The sequence below is a fragment of the Myxocyprinus asiaticus genome, chromosome 6, assembly GCF_019703515.2.
Source record: "Myxocyprinus asiaticus isolate MX2 ecotype Aquarium Trade chromosome 6, UBuf_Myxa_2, whole genome shotgun sequence".
Taxonomy (NCBI): Eukaryota; Metazoa; Chordata; class Actinopteri; order Cypriniformes; family Catostomidae; genus Myxocyprinus; species Myxocyprinus asiaticus.
This window is the reverse complement of record NC_059349.1, coordinates 3,238,124-3,256,106: the sequence shown is the minus strand read 5'-3', so window position 1 is coordinate 3,256,106 and position 17,983 is coordinate 3,238,124. Positions and strand designations below refer to the sequence as shown.

At 42.1% G+C, this 17,983-nt stretch overlaps 1 protein-coding gene and 1 long non-coding RNA gene across 2 annotated transcripts in view; one reads left to right on the top strand and one right to left on the bottom strand.

Annotated features, from left to right (window-relative positions):
- The window catches only part of LOC127442946 (gastrula zinc finger protein XlCGF7.1-like), an 898,889-nt gene that overhangs the window by 623,046 nt on the left and 257,860 nt on the right, over positions 1–17,983 (bottom strand). The window lies entirely within an intron of this gene.
- Positions 1–17,983, top strand: part of LOC127443003 (uncharacterized) — a 62,723-nt gene that overhangs the window by 44,407 nt on the left and 333 nt on the right. The window lies entirely within an intron of this gene.

The following is a 17,983-nucleotide window of genomic DNA, read 5'->3' as shown; positions in this document are numbered from 1 at the left end:
CAAAAAGAAGAACAGCGAATGTCACAGAGCCAAGCAGACCTGAGTTCTGAACAAGAAATAGAAGAGGAAGAGAAGCCAAGGGCAAGAACAACACCTAGAAGAGACTTGGAAAAATGGCTAAAAGCACTGGAGCAAGAAATGGTGGAGGAGCAACTAGCTAAGGAGCAGCAAAAGAGAAGAGAAGAAAGCCACAGGGCATGCTCAACCAGCCCGAGAAAAGAGTATAAATATGTCACAGGCAACTTGGTTCTTGAAGATGCTTCACAAGCACAGCCAAGCTGGACAAGAGATCAGCAAAGAATATTGGTAAGAACAACGAGCATGCATCTTCCATGCTACCCAAGCATCTTCCATGCTACCCAAGCAATGTGTTTCTAACCCCTGAATTCTTAGACAGCCTGGGATGACCTAGAGATCAAGACAAGGCTAGGAACATCAACCCAGAAGATACCCAAGCGACATGCAACCACACAGTGAAGAACAGCAACAATATCTTATGGATCCAGACACCCCCAGTAAATATACCATACAAACACAGTTGCCAAATTTAATTAAAGGCACACAAGGACAGTATGTGCCATGGGCCAATCAGGACCTTGATGGACTGATAGCTCACCTTCCAGTCATCCATGTGGGGGCTGGAACATGGATTAAAGTTGTAGAAGAAGAAACAACAGGGAAGCTCCAAGCGATTGGCGACATCAAAGCATTATTGGCCAAATGTTTAGGGGGATCCAAGATGAATGAGATCCTTAAAAAGGTGCATCTAAGAGGAGCAATTGATGATGCGAATATGGATGGATTTGCATTTGAAAGATATCGTGCTGATGTGGGGAGAATTGAGGAAGGAATACCCAACACGAATGGATCCAAGATCTCTGAAAGGCGAACCGATAGGTGAAACTGAAAATCCTACAGCACATATTCAAAGACAGCTAAGAAGATGGAAACAAGAGCTGGAGAAAAACCCACAAACAGACCCAGTCATGACTACATTATTCAGAACAGCTATAGTGGATACTATGCCAACCCCAGTGAAGGAAAAACTGGAAGATGTGGTTGGACTGAACTCTAAATCACACAGAGAGTTCTGTGAACATGTGACTCATGCTGTAGAACAATACAGGAGAAATGAGTTAAGATTGAAGCATCAAGAAAGAGAACTACAGAGAAAACTAACACAACCACAGCTAGAAGAATTAACTGGGGAAAAGAAGATCCAAGCCACAGTCAAAGAGAAAGAAGAACAATCAGTGGTAATGGCTCCTGTGAATATGCCTGTCTCTGCTGCCCAGTCTTCCTTGGTATCACCTGTACCTGTTATGCAGAATACAATGTCACCAGTACCTGTTGTCCAGCAGGACAAGCATCACAGCCACCAGCAACGCTTGTAATCTATGTGCAACCAGAACAACCGGGAAACTGGAACAGACTACAACAGGGAGGAAGAGGAAGAGGTAGACAGAACAGTGGCCCTAGAACTAATGGCCAACCAATAATATATTGGGGCTGCAATCAGCTTGGACACATCAGAAGAAATTGCCCTATTAATCCATGTCAACCCCCTGGTCCAAGCAATGCCCCATGGCAGCAAGAATACCAAGCTCCAGCATCAGGTCCACTCAATCCATGGCGTGGACCACAGCAGGGCTACTGAGGCTGCCCAGAGGATCCTACGGGGAGGGGTCAGCTTCCAATGATATCATCTGATGCTGATCAAGAACCTATGCTGCAGGTTAAAATAGAGGGCAAAACAATACCAGTCATGCTAGATACTGGAGCTACATTTACATGTATAAGTCCAAATTATGCCTCTCACCTTCCCAAGTCTGGAAAATACGTAAAGAGAGTAGGATTCTAGGGACTCACGCAGCTAATTCCAATGACAGCTCCAGTCAGCATAAAAGTAAATGACGCAGAGATCAAAATTCCCATTCTAATATCAGAACTAACACCTGTCAACTTGTTAGGGAGAGATGCTATATGTAAAATGAATTTACAGATTTGGTGCACTCCAGAAGGCGTTTATATAGACAACAGGGGCATCAAACAAATGACTGTCACACAGTTCCAAGAACCTCAGGAGCCACAAGCAAACATATATTGGTTAGGAGATGTAGAAAAAACAATAAACAAATGGGGAAAATACATTAAAGAACAGCTCTGTGAACCAAGCATGCCAAAAACTGAGTTTCATTATACCATAATATGATTCAGAAAGGGACCCAGAGCTTGAAAAGAATTGGTTAAATGACACTAAAGGACAAGAAGTGCTTGTGAGTTCACAATATATAATTGTAGGGCCAGAGGTGCAGCACTACAAATTGAGAAATGCAACTTTATTGAACAATGGTTTCAAGTACCAAATTCAGTTCCACATTTTACCTTATATGTAAGTAAGGCTGCTCCACATTGCCAAACTGAACACTCTTAAATTACAGAGTGGCAACTCAAGAAAAAAGTTTTGTGAAGCAGTTTTGATCCAAGGATTTTAGCTCCCATCCCCGTTTTGTAAAAGAAGAGCATAAATTGTACAGATGTAATCGGCTCTAGCCCCCCACGACCCTACAATGGATAAGCAATTATAGATGACTGAATGGATATACTATACAGTCTATTATGCTATTATTATTATTTTATATTATTATACTATTATATTATTGTACTATTCACTACTCACTATTTTTTTTTTTATTATTGGCTATTATACTACTCTTTATACTACATATACTATTTGCTATTGTCAATCTACTATTATTATTATACTATTGTATTATATTATACTACTTATACTATTATTGTACTTTTCAATACATACTATTTTATTTCTGCCTCTGGCTTTTGCAATGTTTTTCTTTATGTCTTTTTTAACCTCAAACTGCAATTCTATATTGGTTTACGACCGCTTAACACTACTTCACATTCGTAGTGTGGTCGCTGCTCTGCCCAAGTGTGATGTTTGCAGACCGCGTCTCTGCCTTCCACCACTGTCCTCTCATCCCCCCGCATACCTGTGTTGGCATCCTGTGGATTTGTCTCACCGAAGGAGGGGCGGAAAGCACGGGGGCATTGTCGTGCGACTCAGATCGGCTCTGTTATGGGACTGTGGCACGCAACCTTCTTCTATTCTGTGTGGATCTCAGCTCGCCCATCGACGCGGTGCTGGCCAGCATCCTCAGGATGGCCTATATCGATGGCTGCGCCCTATTATTCCTGGATTATTTTCTGCACCTCCTCGTTGGATCTTTCCTCTCTACCGCCATGGAGGAGCGAATCTTCATAACCTTCGTTCACTGTGCTGTGAAACAGTCTGAGAAACTTTCATTGCAGTCTTTACCTACTGGCTTATATCACAGCTTTGAAGTGCAACTTCTACAATTAGTCTTAGTAAATCCCATTATCATTGCTCTTATATATCGTCCACCTCAGCAAAACAAGGATTTCCTAAGTGAATTTGCTGTACTAATGAGGGACCTAGTTATCATCCATTAAACATGCCTGTGCAGGCCCACCATGGGCAAGTGTGGGTTTTCTGTGGGACAGTGTGGGTAGGGCAAACCTACACTAATCCCACGTGGGTTAGCCCACACGGGGCCCACAGCAGTTTTGTCCTTTGGGGGCCCTATGTGGGCTTTTTGTGGGCAAGCCCACAGAAAACCCACACTGGCCCCTGTGGGTTAGCCCTTCGGGGCCCATGAGGGTTTTCTGTGGGAAACCCCCTGTGTCAACATCACAGGACAGTTAAAACTTTGTTTTTAGATTATAGATAATCTATAGAGGCAGTGGTTTCCAACCTTTTTTTTTTTTTTTTTTTTTTTTTCTTGAAGCCCCCCTACTTAAATGTAAGAAAATCAGAGAAAAAAAAAATGACTGCTTTTATGTTTCTCTTGCCATTTTACAATTATAGTGGAACACACAATGCACAATTTAATGATTCAAATTGTGTTCAATTTATTTCATTCAAATTGTGATCAGTTAGTTCCACAAGCCTGAAAAATATTGCCATAATTTGGCAGTAGAGGACACTCATGCAATGTTTTTAGTGTTTCCTTACCATTTTCCTGGAAGGCCCCCCAGCACTGCATTGTCTACCTTAAATTAAACACCCATTTCAGGTCTTGAAGCAATTTACTAGTCAGCTAAGGAGTTGAATCAGGTCTGTTAGATTAGAGAATGTGCAGTGGTGGAACCACTTTCAAACAGCATTTACAAGCATGTTTAAGTGCATTATCAATATCACACAAAGTACCCACATGTGCTCAATCATGCTGTGTTTAAGCAGTATTTTACACTTGACAAAATTTTACAGTGCACAATCATGAATTTTGTCATCTGATAATTGTAGAATGAGCAGGATCAGTTGTGAGACTGTATGTTTAGTACCAAACACTGTACTGCCCTACCTCTGAAAGTAACAGTGGTGAGCAAACACTGCATAAGACATCGGGACAACATAATAGTGGCCAAACAGTTGCACTACATGAATGGAGTAGCGAAACAGTCCTGTACTCTTCTCAATGGAAAAGATGATAGGCAGTCAGGTAAGACATTATATAAATATGCAATGGTAAACAACAACAAAAAAAATCTTTAAGCATTATTGGCCTGTAATCTTTTGGACGAGACAAAAAATACTACTTCCATTATACAACAGGGCAAACAGTTTTATCAAAACAGGAACCAATGGAATAAATAACAGGACAAACTTTTTATTACATTAACATTTATGCATTTGGCAGACGCTTTTATTGAAAGTGACTTACACTGCATTCAAGGTATACATTTTATCAAGTTCATGCATTCCCTGGGAATCGAATCCATGATTCTAGCATTGCTAGTGCCTCGCTCTACTGATTGAGCTACATCAGGATTAACATAACAAACCATTATATTACAACAGGAACAATGAGAGAAATAACTGGGCAAATAGTTTTAGTAAATTGGAACAATAAATGGAAGAACAATAACACTGGGGAACATTTGGATTACAATGAGTCAAGAGTGGAGGACTGCAGTTTGGAGCCTGAGCTCCAGCTTCACGCACAGTGTTTCTACAAGTGTGGGCAACAAAACACCTCATTAAGAATAAATGTCATTGATCTCCAGGGTAGAATGAAAAAAAAAAATCGAATAAATATTGCTGAAAACTCCCAGACTACTTAAAACAGTGGTAGTCATGGATGGAGTTAGGGATGTCAGTGATGGAGTGTGTCCATTTTAAATTAAGAGAGCCTTGATGAGCAACTGCATCACCATCCAAGGGAAATAAAGAATTAGCAGCATATTGGAAACATTAAAATGCTGATTTCACTTTGCTGCTATTTAGATATTAAATGCTTACCTCTCAACCATTTCCACATCAAAAACACTGGATGCAACATATGTCGACGTCCGCGGACCGCAGAGAACAGACCTATCTTGTTGAGCTGAAGTGCCTCTCCAATTTGCCACTAGAAAAGATCGGGAAAGAGGTACGACATTTTAATGTATGAGATTGTAAACAGTGAACAAATCTATTAAAGTTTGTAAAAACCATGATTTTTTTTTTATTTATACTTAATTGATATTTTTTTCATTTGATTTTATGCTTGATTTACTTCTGTTTTAATGAATGTAAAGTTATATTACTATTCTAGTCAAATCAATAATATATATGTATATAAAAGTCAACACTGCTGCAAAGAGGTTTCTAATACAGCTGCCGAGGGAGTGATTGTAAATTTGACATCTTTCTCTCTTCTGACTGATGTAATCCATCTCTCTATATTTTTTCCTCTTTTGGAAAGTCATGTAAACACAATAGTGGATTTCTTTTTTTTTCTTTTTTTTTTTGCTGTTGGAGACCACAGACCCTTTTAAAATGTCCGGGTTTGGAATGCACAAGTATAGTGAAGTATTCCATAGAGGTAAATGGAAGACCACAGCAAATATTAATTTTGCATTGCAATATACTCCAAAAGCTAAGAGAAAAATTTATTTTTCTGTTTTTATTTCTTACTATGGTTGTCCATACAATACAATTAAATAATAGTGATTAATCTACTGATTTCAGAATAAAACAGAAATAATAATCTCAACATATAAAGAGATGGATTAAGGCAGTCAGAAGAGATAAAGATGTCAAATTTACAGTCACTCCCTCAGCAACAGCAGTGTTTTTTTGTAATTTATTACCAGGGTAATATAAGTACAATTATAAATATACATTTTCTTTAATAATTAAAATATAAAACTTTGCCAGATTTATGTTAATTTCGGAAATGTGCCACAGTCTGTGAAAAAGGTCCATTATAAACTAGCCATGAGCCAAACTGTCACTCAGTTAGCTTGGCGTGAATTTCAAAGTGATTGTCTCGTGTCCTATTGTTAAATCAGTTAAACAGCCGACTGGAAATCCATTGTGCTTTGCTGATAATAATTTATTAGTTTTTAGTTATAAGTTTTTAATATTTAGTGTGTAGTTCGCTTCAGTAGTTCAGTAATTAACATTAATGTGTTAGTATTAGTAATAGTTATTAAGTGTTAGGGTTGTATTTGCATATTAGTTTTGTATATTAGTAAAATATAAACTGACCATCGGTCATTGACCATAACCTTTGGAAAAATTCAAGGTATGTATATATGTCTAATGTTTGTATTATACAAGTCATACTAAAAACTATAAATGTTTCATGGAATTAAACTGACCTTCACTAGGTTTCACTAGACGTTTCGGTTCTCATCTGTTTGTAAACATCTTAATGCGAAAAGAGTCGCGATTTATACACTGTTTATTGTGTTTAGTTGGGAGAACGTCTCGCTTACGTACGTAACCTTGGTTCCCTGAGACAAAAGGGAACGAGACATTGTGTAGTTACGCATATGGGGAGTGCCTTTATACACAACCTAGTTGAAACCTCTCTACAATAACGCCAATATTCTAATATTGGCTATGGTGTTTGAGCCCCGCCTGTTTTGGCGTGAAACTGTCCGCTATAAAAAAAATAAAAAATACAGGTGCACAAATACCATTTCCTCAGAATTTCTGACTGAGAACAAGGAGCGCGTCACTCGTGCCTCAAGAACTCTGAGTCTTGTAGTGCGGCTAGCGTTCGCAATGTTTTGTTCCCTTCTCAAGGAACCGAGGTTATGTACTTAACAGAGACGTTCCCTTGACATTGCGTGGTTACGGATATGGGGAACAGAATCCCAACACGCCGCACTACACGACATAACTTCCCAGAGAGGAAACATGGCGGTGCAGTCTTGTGGGATGGTGACCGACGTGAGCATGCCACAGTGAGTGATCCTTATGATGGCCAGGAGGACAGCACTCATAACGAATATATGAACTATAGTCATATAGTATGAATTAACTCCTTATGAACCCAGTCGGGAAGGGAGTATATTTATAATGAAGTGCTTGCAACTTTATGATAAATTATAACGGCCTAACTGCAGGCTGTTGTGCAAATGATGGGAGCCCGTACTTAAAGGGAAGGGCATAAGTATATATATATATTTGGCTAATGAATAGCAAGTGCTCTAAACAGAGAGGACTGTGGAAAAAATAAATAAATAAATAAATAAATGTTACGTCTATGTAACACCTATTTGCACTTTTAAGGACTATGAGTGAGTCTTTGCAATCGTATTACTATAAGTGCAACGTTATAAATGTTATCTGGACCAGTTAGGTTCGACTATAGAGCCTGTGATTAATTTAATTAGAGACTTATGCAGATAAAATGTTTTTTTTTTTTTTTTTTTTTTTTTTTTTTTTTTTTACACCAGCTGGTTATTTACTATTTGAAATGGTAAATGATAAGGAAAAATTGTGAACAACCAAGAGGAACAATCAGAGATAAAGATAATAGCAAAAGAATAAACAATGTTCCGGTATGACAGAATACAAATGTTGGATTATACAACAACAACAACAACAACAACAAAAAACCTATAGGTGCACCTTGTAAATAAAACACACTTATATATTTATAGGTATGTCAAATCAATTTGGTTCACATCCATCCATAAAATTTGTAGAAGCACAAAATCACAATGTGAATCAGTTAGGTTTCTCAAGGTCAATAACGGTTCAGTTCAACAATTTCCAGTTCTTTGTTTCCAGTCAAAATGGTTTCTTTCTCTAGTCTCTTTAACTCCAAATCAATTTGTTTTTTTGTTTTTTTCAGAAAAAAGGTTGGAAAACAACCAGTTCAAGAAAGTTGAATCCTATCACATGAATGCGCAATAGAGAGCTGAAAACAAATACAAAAAAATAGGTCCTTTAAACGATCCAGGAAACAAATTACTCCGTTTCAGTCAACGAGAAGGAGAAAAATATGTGAACTGAGATCCCACCTCAAATGGAAGAAAACAGTACAGTTCACGATGTGAAGTTTAGGTCTACTCAGTCAATCTAGTGTCCAGATCCGTGGGGGCTCGCCCTCGAATGATTCCCAACACATTCATTTCCACAGGAACCAAAAAACCTGACCTGTATTTTAGGCCAAACAATAACAGAGATATTTCCATATAAATTTTGCATATTTCAAAGAGAAATAATTAATACACAGCGATATGCTGTATTACCATCTCATTACAGTAATAAACTCAATTAAACTCAAATATAACATTGTTACAAAACATAATTGACAACATAACCAAATTAAACTCAGATAAAACATTCACACAAACATAGGCAATAACAATGCATTTACGGGTTAATTCAGGTTAACACAAACCCTGAATTTGATTAAGAATGCATTCAAGCGATTTCATCACAAAATTGCGTAGACACTTGTTTACTGATCTTTATCAGATTAGAGTTAGTCTCTACTTTGACAAAAATGTTAAACACTCACCAAATCAGTGTTAAATGATGATTTCACAAACATTCAGTGGCAAAAAGCAATCTTATCAACAGGAATCTGCATAAATTCAGCTCTGCGAACTTTTCATAAAATGGCCGATTCAACTCTCGCTCTGCAAGAGAGCACATTCTGCCGAGAGCAGGCTTTTTACCAACTTTTTTCACATACACAGTAATCAAATAGAAAACTCAAAATAGATTAAGAACACATACCAAAAAACACATTTTCTTTCATTTTTACACTTAGAAATAAAATACAAAAAAATTGTTTCAATAAATTATGAAATAAATGAAAAGTAACAAAAGGAATTAAATCACTGTTTTGTATTGTTTCTTTTCATTATATGGCTAAATCTGAGTGACTTGATCACCTGTGCTACATCTAGGATGTAAAACCTTGCAATTGTGTTTTGAGAGGACCATCCTGCTGCAAAACATATGTCTTGTAAGGACACACCATTCGTCCATGCCCATGAGGAGGCCATGCCTCTAGTTGAGTGTGCTTTAACAACAATTGGGCAAGTCTTACCCTGAAACTCATAAGCCAGGGTAATTGCATTGAAAATCCAGTGAGAGAGCCTTTGCTTGGAGACAGACATTCCTTTTGTGCATCCTCCATAGCATATAAAGAGCTGATCAGACAGTCTGAACTGGCAAGTATGCTTAACATATGCATGTAGTGTCCATACAGGGCATAACAATGCAATGATTATTCCTCATCCAAATAAAATTGAGGAGGGAAGAAGGCTTGAAGGTGAACCACCTGCGCTTTGACGGGCTTGGTTAGGACCTTGGGTACATAGCCTTTCCTGTGTTTGACAGTGGCTCTTGAAAGACCGGGGCCAAATTCCAGACATGAATTGTCGTCTGATAGTGAATGCAGGTCACAGATCCGTTTTACTGAGGCCAGAGCCAGCAGTAGTGCGGTCTTAACGGAGAGCATGTGCAGTTCAACAGAGTCCAAAGGCTCGAAGGGGTGCACTGCGAGAGCTTTTAGGACTAAAGTTAAGTCCCAAGTCAAGACTGTATCCGGCCGAGGTGGGTTTAATCGTCTTGCTCCTTTAAGGATCTTTATGATTAAATCATGCTTGCCTATAGAGGTGCCGGCTTCATGTGCATGATATGCAGATATAGTTGCCACATACACTTTGAACGTTGACAGGGTGAGTCCTGAGTCTAATCGCTCTTCAAGAAATATTAGAATTTCATGTATGGGGCAGTTTACTGGGTCCTTGCCATGTAAGAGATACCAATCAGTGAACACGTTCCATTTTAGTGCATAGAGGCATCTCATAGACGGTGCTCCACCTTGTAAAATGGTTTCATGACTGAACTCGTCAGTTCTGGGGTGTGTAGTGCGCCCCATTCAGGGACCACACATGCAGGTTCTACAGCTGGGGCTGGGGATGCCAGATTGTGCCTGGCACCTGAGGGGAGATCCCTCCTCAGTGGTATTTCCCACTGTGAGCAAGCTGTACAGCATCTCCATCATTTCCGGAAACCATGGCTGGTTGGGCCATTTCGGCGCAACTAATAGAACAGTTTCCTTGTCCTCTCGGACTTTGCATATGACAGAGTGAATAAAGCATACCGGGGGAAATGTATATTTGCATTTCGCCGGCCATTTGTGTGCCATTGCATCCATTCCCAGCGGGGCTTGGGACTTCCAATAACAGAGGGGACAGTGGGCATTCTCCACTGAGGCAAATAGATTGATTTCTGCTTTGCCAGATACAGTTTGAGGGTGAAGTCTCTGAAAGTCTGCCTTGGCAGTTTATATATACCACAACTGTCATGTTGTCCGAGCGAACCAGGACATGACAGTTTGATATTTCTGACTGAAACCCTTTAAGGCTAGAAATACAGCCGATAGCTTTAGGCGCTGTGTGACAACTTGCCCCAGCACAACACCTCGCTGGTAAAACGCAGGAGCTGTTTGTGCGGTGATATAGTGATGTGCATGCTCCCTTGGCGCCAAGCACGTCGTGGCACATGGCGCTTCAGCCAGCACTGAAGAGGTCTCATGTGTAAGAGACCTCATGGAATGAGCGGATGCCGCTGCCACAAATCCCAATGCTTTCTGAAACAGTTTCAGTGGAAGTGTTCTCGAAACAGAGCGAGGGTGAACCTGCTGTAATATACTCCGTTTGGGCATAAAAGTGTCTCATAGCCCGTGACTGCTGCTGAATCGCGACGTAACGCTCAGCAAACTTATTCACAGAGCCGCCAAAGAGGCCGGCTGGAGACACTTGAGCATTCAACAGAGTGGCTTTTTCCTTATCACTCATTTCTGTGAGGGTCAGCCATATACGTCGATCCAGAACTGCCAGGTTGACCACGGACTTGCCGATGACCTGCGCAGTGACTTTCGTGGTATGCAACGCTAAATCTGTAGCGGTGCAGAACTCTTTGAATATCTCTGGATCGAAGCCGTGCTCGTCCATTTGCCTGAGGTGCTTGGCTTGAAGTTCCTGGCACGCCGCCATTGTGTGGAGTGCTGAACCAGCTTGTTCTGCTGCTGAGTAAGCTTTTCCCAGCAGTGCGGACGTTTGTTGACACTGTTTGGAAGGATGTATGGGGCGTGATTTCCACGCTGTTACTCGCTGGGCAGGGGTGTGCCGCTTTAATAACCGTTTTCTTCCCTGTGATCCACATTAAAGAGGATGGCGTCACTGCGCGACCGCGCCATATAAGGTCTCGCGCCAGGACATGGATAGTTCGTTATGAACTTCGGGGAAGAATGGAGCAGATTTGTGGGATGCTGCCGTTTGACGGCGTCCAGACTGCTGGAACCATTCATCAAGGTGAGACTGTTCAGGTTCCTCTGGGGGAGACCACTCAAGGTGAAGCTCTTCGACTGCTCTTGTAAGGACGTGGAGCATCTCCCTGTCAGTGGCACGTTCAATTTCCTCGCCCTCGCTGGGGGGGAGGGGCAGCAGCTTCATCCACTGACCACTCGCCTGATGCAGCGAGACAAGTGACTTAGTCATTATTATCCCCAGCGTCAGAACCGCTGCACGAGACGAGGCCTTCTGCTCTTTCAGAAGGCCGGAGCTCATCTCGCACATAGTTTATCAGAAAACGTGCTTCGGAGAGATTGAGGGTCTCGCGGGGTGTGTGCCGCCACAAGGACCACCTCAAACTCCTCCTACTCGACCTCGCGGCCCCGTCATGCCTCCTCGTGTCAATCCTCGGGTATCACAGAAGAGGCGGGTGGGAGGGCTTGTGAGGCTGAATCATCCCTCAGAACGAGGGTGATTCGCGAGCGAAGCATCTTGAGACTCATGCCCTCACAGTGAGGACAGTCTGTCTCCATGGCGTGGTCCAGGCAGTAAACACAGCTCTCATGCTGATCTGACGGCGGGATGTGCCTCTCGCACAAGGAACACTTACGGAACATCTTTAAAAAGACTAGAACACGTAGGTGACTCTTTTAGATATATAAATATATAAATTAATATATATTTATATCACACAGTATAAAATACACAATATACAATTGCTTTGTAAGGATACACAAACCCTACCGAAGCGCTGCAGGAAATCAGGATGCTGAGGCCCGTTCACCAGCAAAGCGTCAATTGGCGAGGCGGTGTGATGTTCACTGGAACACAGCAGGGGAGCGGAAAGTTTTCCTGCGAAGATTCCGCCCACTGACGCGTGTATATCGATGGCGAAGATAGAGGGCTTCTAGACAAGAGATGATTGCTGTCTTGAAGGAAGAAATTGAGGAAATGGTGTTTGTGCACCTGTTTTTATAGCGGACAGTTTTGCGCAAAAATAGGCGGGGCTCAAACACCATAGCCAATATTAGAATATTGCCGTTATTGTGGAGGTTTCAACAAGGTCGTGTATGAAGGCACTCCCCATATGCGTAACTACGCAATGTCAAGTGTACTGAGTCGTAAAGGAACCTCAACACCTACCAGTCGCAGAAGAAGAGTTAACTAGACATCACCCATCTAATAATACAATAAACATTAAACCGTAATAATAAAATAAATGCTTACCTCTCAACTATTTTCACATCAAAAACACCATAACTATGTCTGAAATCGACCACTTGTTCACTCATTCACTATTTTCTATATAGTGAATGGCAGTGAGTAAACGAAATGAGTGAGCGGACTTCCGGCAAGATGGCGAACTAGGCGCACATGTTTTGCTGAGCTCTGGCAGTTACTATCCTCAGTTATACGCTTTATTGCCACTTTCTCATATACTGGCCTCAGAAATTGAAGTGATTAATTCAACAAATCACTATTGCCCTTGTTTGTTTCTTTAAAACATTTGAGATCAATTCAGTCAACAAGTTTGCGACTTGCGGAACATGGCGCATTTAACAAACAGAGCCCAAAGTGTATCCATAGAAACGGATCACAGCTACGGTCAAGAAAACACCAAGGAAAGACGACGGGATGCTTCCCACAAAAAAGGTTCAACCAGACGAAACTGATATCTCTAATGCAGCATTGCTCCAGGCGATTAACCCCTTAACGGTGAGATTTGATTCTCAAGATAGAAAGCTGGAGGACATCGCCGACAAAATCAGACAAAACAGCATTGTGATTGCAACTATCTCCAAATCGATGGAGTTTAATGCTGCAGAGATTAAAGAATATAAACAGAAATATACGGTCTTGGAAAAGAAAACAGGTCCAGGTATCACAACATCTTCAGTATCGGGTTGACAGAAAAAGAAAAACACAATTACGAGACTGAGGCTTGCCAGCAGGGAGTAGGCTGAATGAAGGTGTTATCAACAACCAAAAATTAAAACAAACACAAAATCCCTCTCACAATGGTGATTCACAGCACAGTACAAAAGGGAAAATGAAACACCGTCACCAGCAGTCCACCCCACTGCTCTTAAGGCCTCAGCTCCTGTAACAAATCAAAACACAGACACAAAAATGAATAAAAGTTCCCCACACAATTAACAAAGAAAATAAGTCCTAAAGAAAATTATTATTAAACAAAAATAGCATACAGAATGCAATATTGCTGACGAAGCATTACAGACTTACATAAACACAAAATAGGAAAAAGATCAAAAAGTACTTAAAACACCAATTCAAACCACATGGGCTGAAATACTGTGACTTCCAACAAATCCAAAGCAGGTCACAAAGCTGGCATTTAGGTCACACACTGGCCGCCATAACTGAAAGACCAGAAATCATTAAGCGTACAGAGAAACACTGGCCTCAGACGGTCAAAAACTGTTCCAAATTAAACCAAGTAAACAAAACAATGCAAAATCAAACAAAGTAAAGCAAAACAGCAGCGTCTTAAAGACAGCGAGTTCCCCGCAACCCTGGCAATGGGACCCTCTTTGAGAATGCACTCAGGTCGCCTAGAACACACATATTTATGATTATAATAAATATTAATTCTAGAGCAATCGTATGAGAAGGGATACATACCAGGAGCGCGAGGAAACGTCAAACACAGATCAACACCGAACAAATCAGAAATACGCACTGTAGATGGAAAGAAAACATACCATTTGTCATATAAACCTACCCCCCAGGAAGGGGAGAATGAGTGCATTAATGCGGAATCAAAATTATCTTCCTACCTATGGATGGGCAACGATCAAATCCACCAATGGCCAGAAAACAAAGGCTCTCCAAACCAACTACAAAACAAGCAGGCTAACTTTAGTCAACACACCAATCACAAGCGTTTATTAGCCACATAACTGATAGCCTTACCTCTCTGACAATGATGTGTAACACGGCGGTTACTCAGTGACAATTCCTAATGGAAGAACGCGATCTATATATACACACACACTCTTTCCCCAACACTAATAAGCCACTGGGAGATCAAACAATGCTGCCCGACTGATTAATCATCAGGAAGAGGAGGTGGAGTTACCACTTACCCTGCCACATTCTACCCCCTACTTTTCTATCATAGCCCCGATGGTAACTCGAAACAGCTCCACCCCCCTAAGTTAGTCCCAAGGCCTAAAGATGACAGAAACAGAGCTGGATGTTGGCTCAGAAGAGGACACATCTGTTGCCCCAATCCCCCCCCCCGCCCATGGAAGATGATAGACATTAGAGTGTTGGCCAGCTGTAGCTCGCCATGTGCCCCGTACTGCTCCCTCACCCACCAGGGGTCCAACCACTGTTACAGAAAAAGATACAGATTGTTCAGTTACCTCAACTTCCAGTTGTTCCAAAGTTTCTAATACCCTGGTTGCAATCTCAGGGGGCACCAGAAAACTCTGGGGGTCATCACATACTCGCTCCAGAAAGACCAGAGAGGTTTCTGGCACTAAAACCAACAAATCAGCCTCCTCCAACTCATCAACCTCCTTGGAGGGGACCTGATCAACTACAGGATTTTCAACAAGGGGGAATGAAAGAGTCCTTCTGAATTCGGAGCTTTAACAATGACCTATGGACCTGCCTTCTCTAATCCAGATCTTCTACAGGTGTGATGGTATACACGGAGCCCCCCTCCCAAACTTCAAGAAATACGGGGACTCACCGGTAGCTTGATGGATAGTGGTGTTATAACTGAACAGTACCTGTGGGAGACAAGCAACCCAATCCCTCTTACTGGATGGAGGTAGGGTGCGCAGAAGGTTATGCAGGGTTCTATTGAATCGTTCACACTTCCCATTACCAGCCGGATGATAAGGAGTAGTATGAGACTTTTGAATCTTATACAAGTCACAAAGTTGCTGAATCAGTGTGGATTCAAAGTTGCGGTCCTGGTCGGGATGTATATGACCAGGAACCCCAAACTTATAGAACCACTCAACCACTAGTACTTGTGCCACTGTCTCGGCCCATTGGTCCTGTGTGGGAACAGCTAGGGTATACTTGGTGAAGACAGTCATCACCAAGACATGCTCCAACCCTAAACTAGAGGGCTCAAGGACAATAAAATCAATGGCCAAGGTTTCATTAGGCCTTGAGGTCAACAGATGTCCCATAAAACTAGAGGCCACTGGTCGGGCATCTTTTGCAGACTGACACCGCTCACATTCCTGACACAGCGAGCCACATCTCTGAACATACCGGCCAATAGTATCTCTGCCAGACCAGTTCAGTTGTACGCTCTATGCCTTGGTGTCCATGCTCCTGGTGCAGCCCAGTCAGAACCTCACACTTCAACCTGGAGGGCAAGATCAACTGCAGGAGCTCCTCCCTCCCGTAAGGACGGAAAATGCAGCAATACAGGACCCCTTCCTTTTCCACGAAACGGTCCCACTGATGAAGGTCACTGTATCCTTAGACAATGACTGACGCTCTTGGTGACTGGGAAACACCCTACGCTGCCAAAATGGCAGTACTTCCCCAATAAGTAAGTCAGACTCCTGCAGGCATCTCATGTCAGCTGGTGAACGACTGGGCAGAATAGTCATAACAGCTTGAGTGGCCAAAAGGGCCAATTCAGCCTCTACTGCTTGCCTTTCAGAGCCAGGAATCGCTGTAATTGGAAGCAGCCCAGTTACCTCTTCACTATTCAGTGGGGGCTGCCGGGAAAAAGCATCTGCATTACCATTACTCTTCCCAGATCAATAACGAACCTCAAAATCAAAACGCAGAGAGCTGTGCAGCCCAATGCTGTTCCATAGCCCCCAACTTAGCTGATGCCAAATGACTAAGAGGATTGTTATCCGTAAACACTTATGCCCCAGTAAATACTCCTGAAACTTGTCAGCCATGGCCCACTTGAGTGCCAGAAACTCCAATCTCATTGAGCTATACATTGATGTATTGCACTCAGTGGGCCTAAGACTGCGACTCGTGTAAGCAATCGGCCTCACCTTACCTCCCTGCTCTTGGGACAGAGTAGCTCCGAACCCCCTATGACTTGCGTCCACCTCCAAGATAAAAGGCAAGGAGAAATCTGCATACATCAGAACCGGGGCTGTGGTGAACTTACCTTTCAGGGAATCAAAGTTTTCCTGGCACTGAACAGTTCAAGCAGTAGAAAAACTCTGCTTTGCTTGTTGCCGAGATCAACTACCACTTAATTCTGCTACCAACTTATGCAGAGGGGCCGCCAACTTAGAAAAGCCCTCTACAAAATGGCGATAACCCGCAAAACCCAGAAAAGAGTGCAACTCTGTGATACTAGTGGGACGTTGCCACTGTGTCACTACCTCCACTTTACTGGGATCCGTGGCCACACCCTGAGATGACACGATAAGTCCCAAGTACTTTACCTCTTATTGAAAGTGCACTTTCCCCAACTTCGCTTTTAAACCCTCATGCTGCAGCCAACTCAGGACAACCTCTAGTCATTCCAAATGTTGGGCCACCGAGGAAGAGAAGACCACTATATCGTCAAGATATAAAAGACTGCTGTTGCTGGTCTCCAAACAACCTCTCCATCAGACGTTGAAACGTACTAGAGGCATTACAGAGCCCAAAGGGCATTCTGTTCCATTCAAAAAGACCAAATAGAGTGCAGAAAGCAGTTTTGGCCCTATCTTTCTCGGTGACCGGCACCTGATTGTACCCGCTGGCCAAATCCAATGTGGAAAACGAACGGGCTCCTGTTAAGGCATCTAACGATTCCTCAATACGAGGCAAAGGGAAAGCATCCTTCTGAGTCTTTGAATTCAATTGCCGGTAGTCTACACACATGCACAGACTACCGTCCTTCTTCTTGACCAGGACAATAGGGAAAGCGTAAGGACTACAACTTTCCCTTATTACCTGAGCTTTCAGAAGCTGGTTGATGTGAGTCTTTACAACATCATACTCGGAAGGCGGTATCCGCTGATACCTCTGCCGGACTGGGTTATCATCTGTAAGAGGGATGTCATGAGAAATTAGGTCAGTACACCCCAAAATCACCATCGTAAGCCGAAAACACTGACTGTTATTTTCGGAGCAGTACCCTAACCTGATCTTGTTTGTCCTGTAAGACGGTCACAAAAATTGCCTGCATCACTTCCGGGAAAGTCAAAGAACTCTGTGTGAGAGTTTTATGATGTTGGTTCTCGCAGAGGAGCATCTCCACCTGAGAAAACACACCCCACTGATTGGGGACCATAAAACGCAAATCACACTCACATCTGCTCTCTCTCTCACCTCAGGTCACTTTAAGGACACTAAAAACTAAGTTATGACTTATCCTGTTCTGTAATGTAAA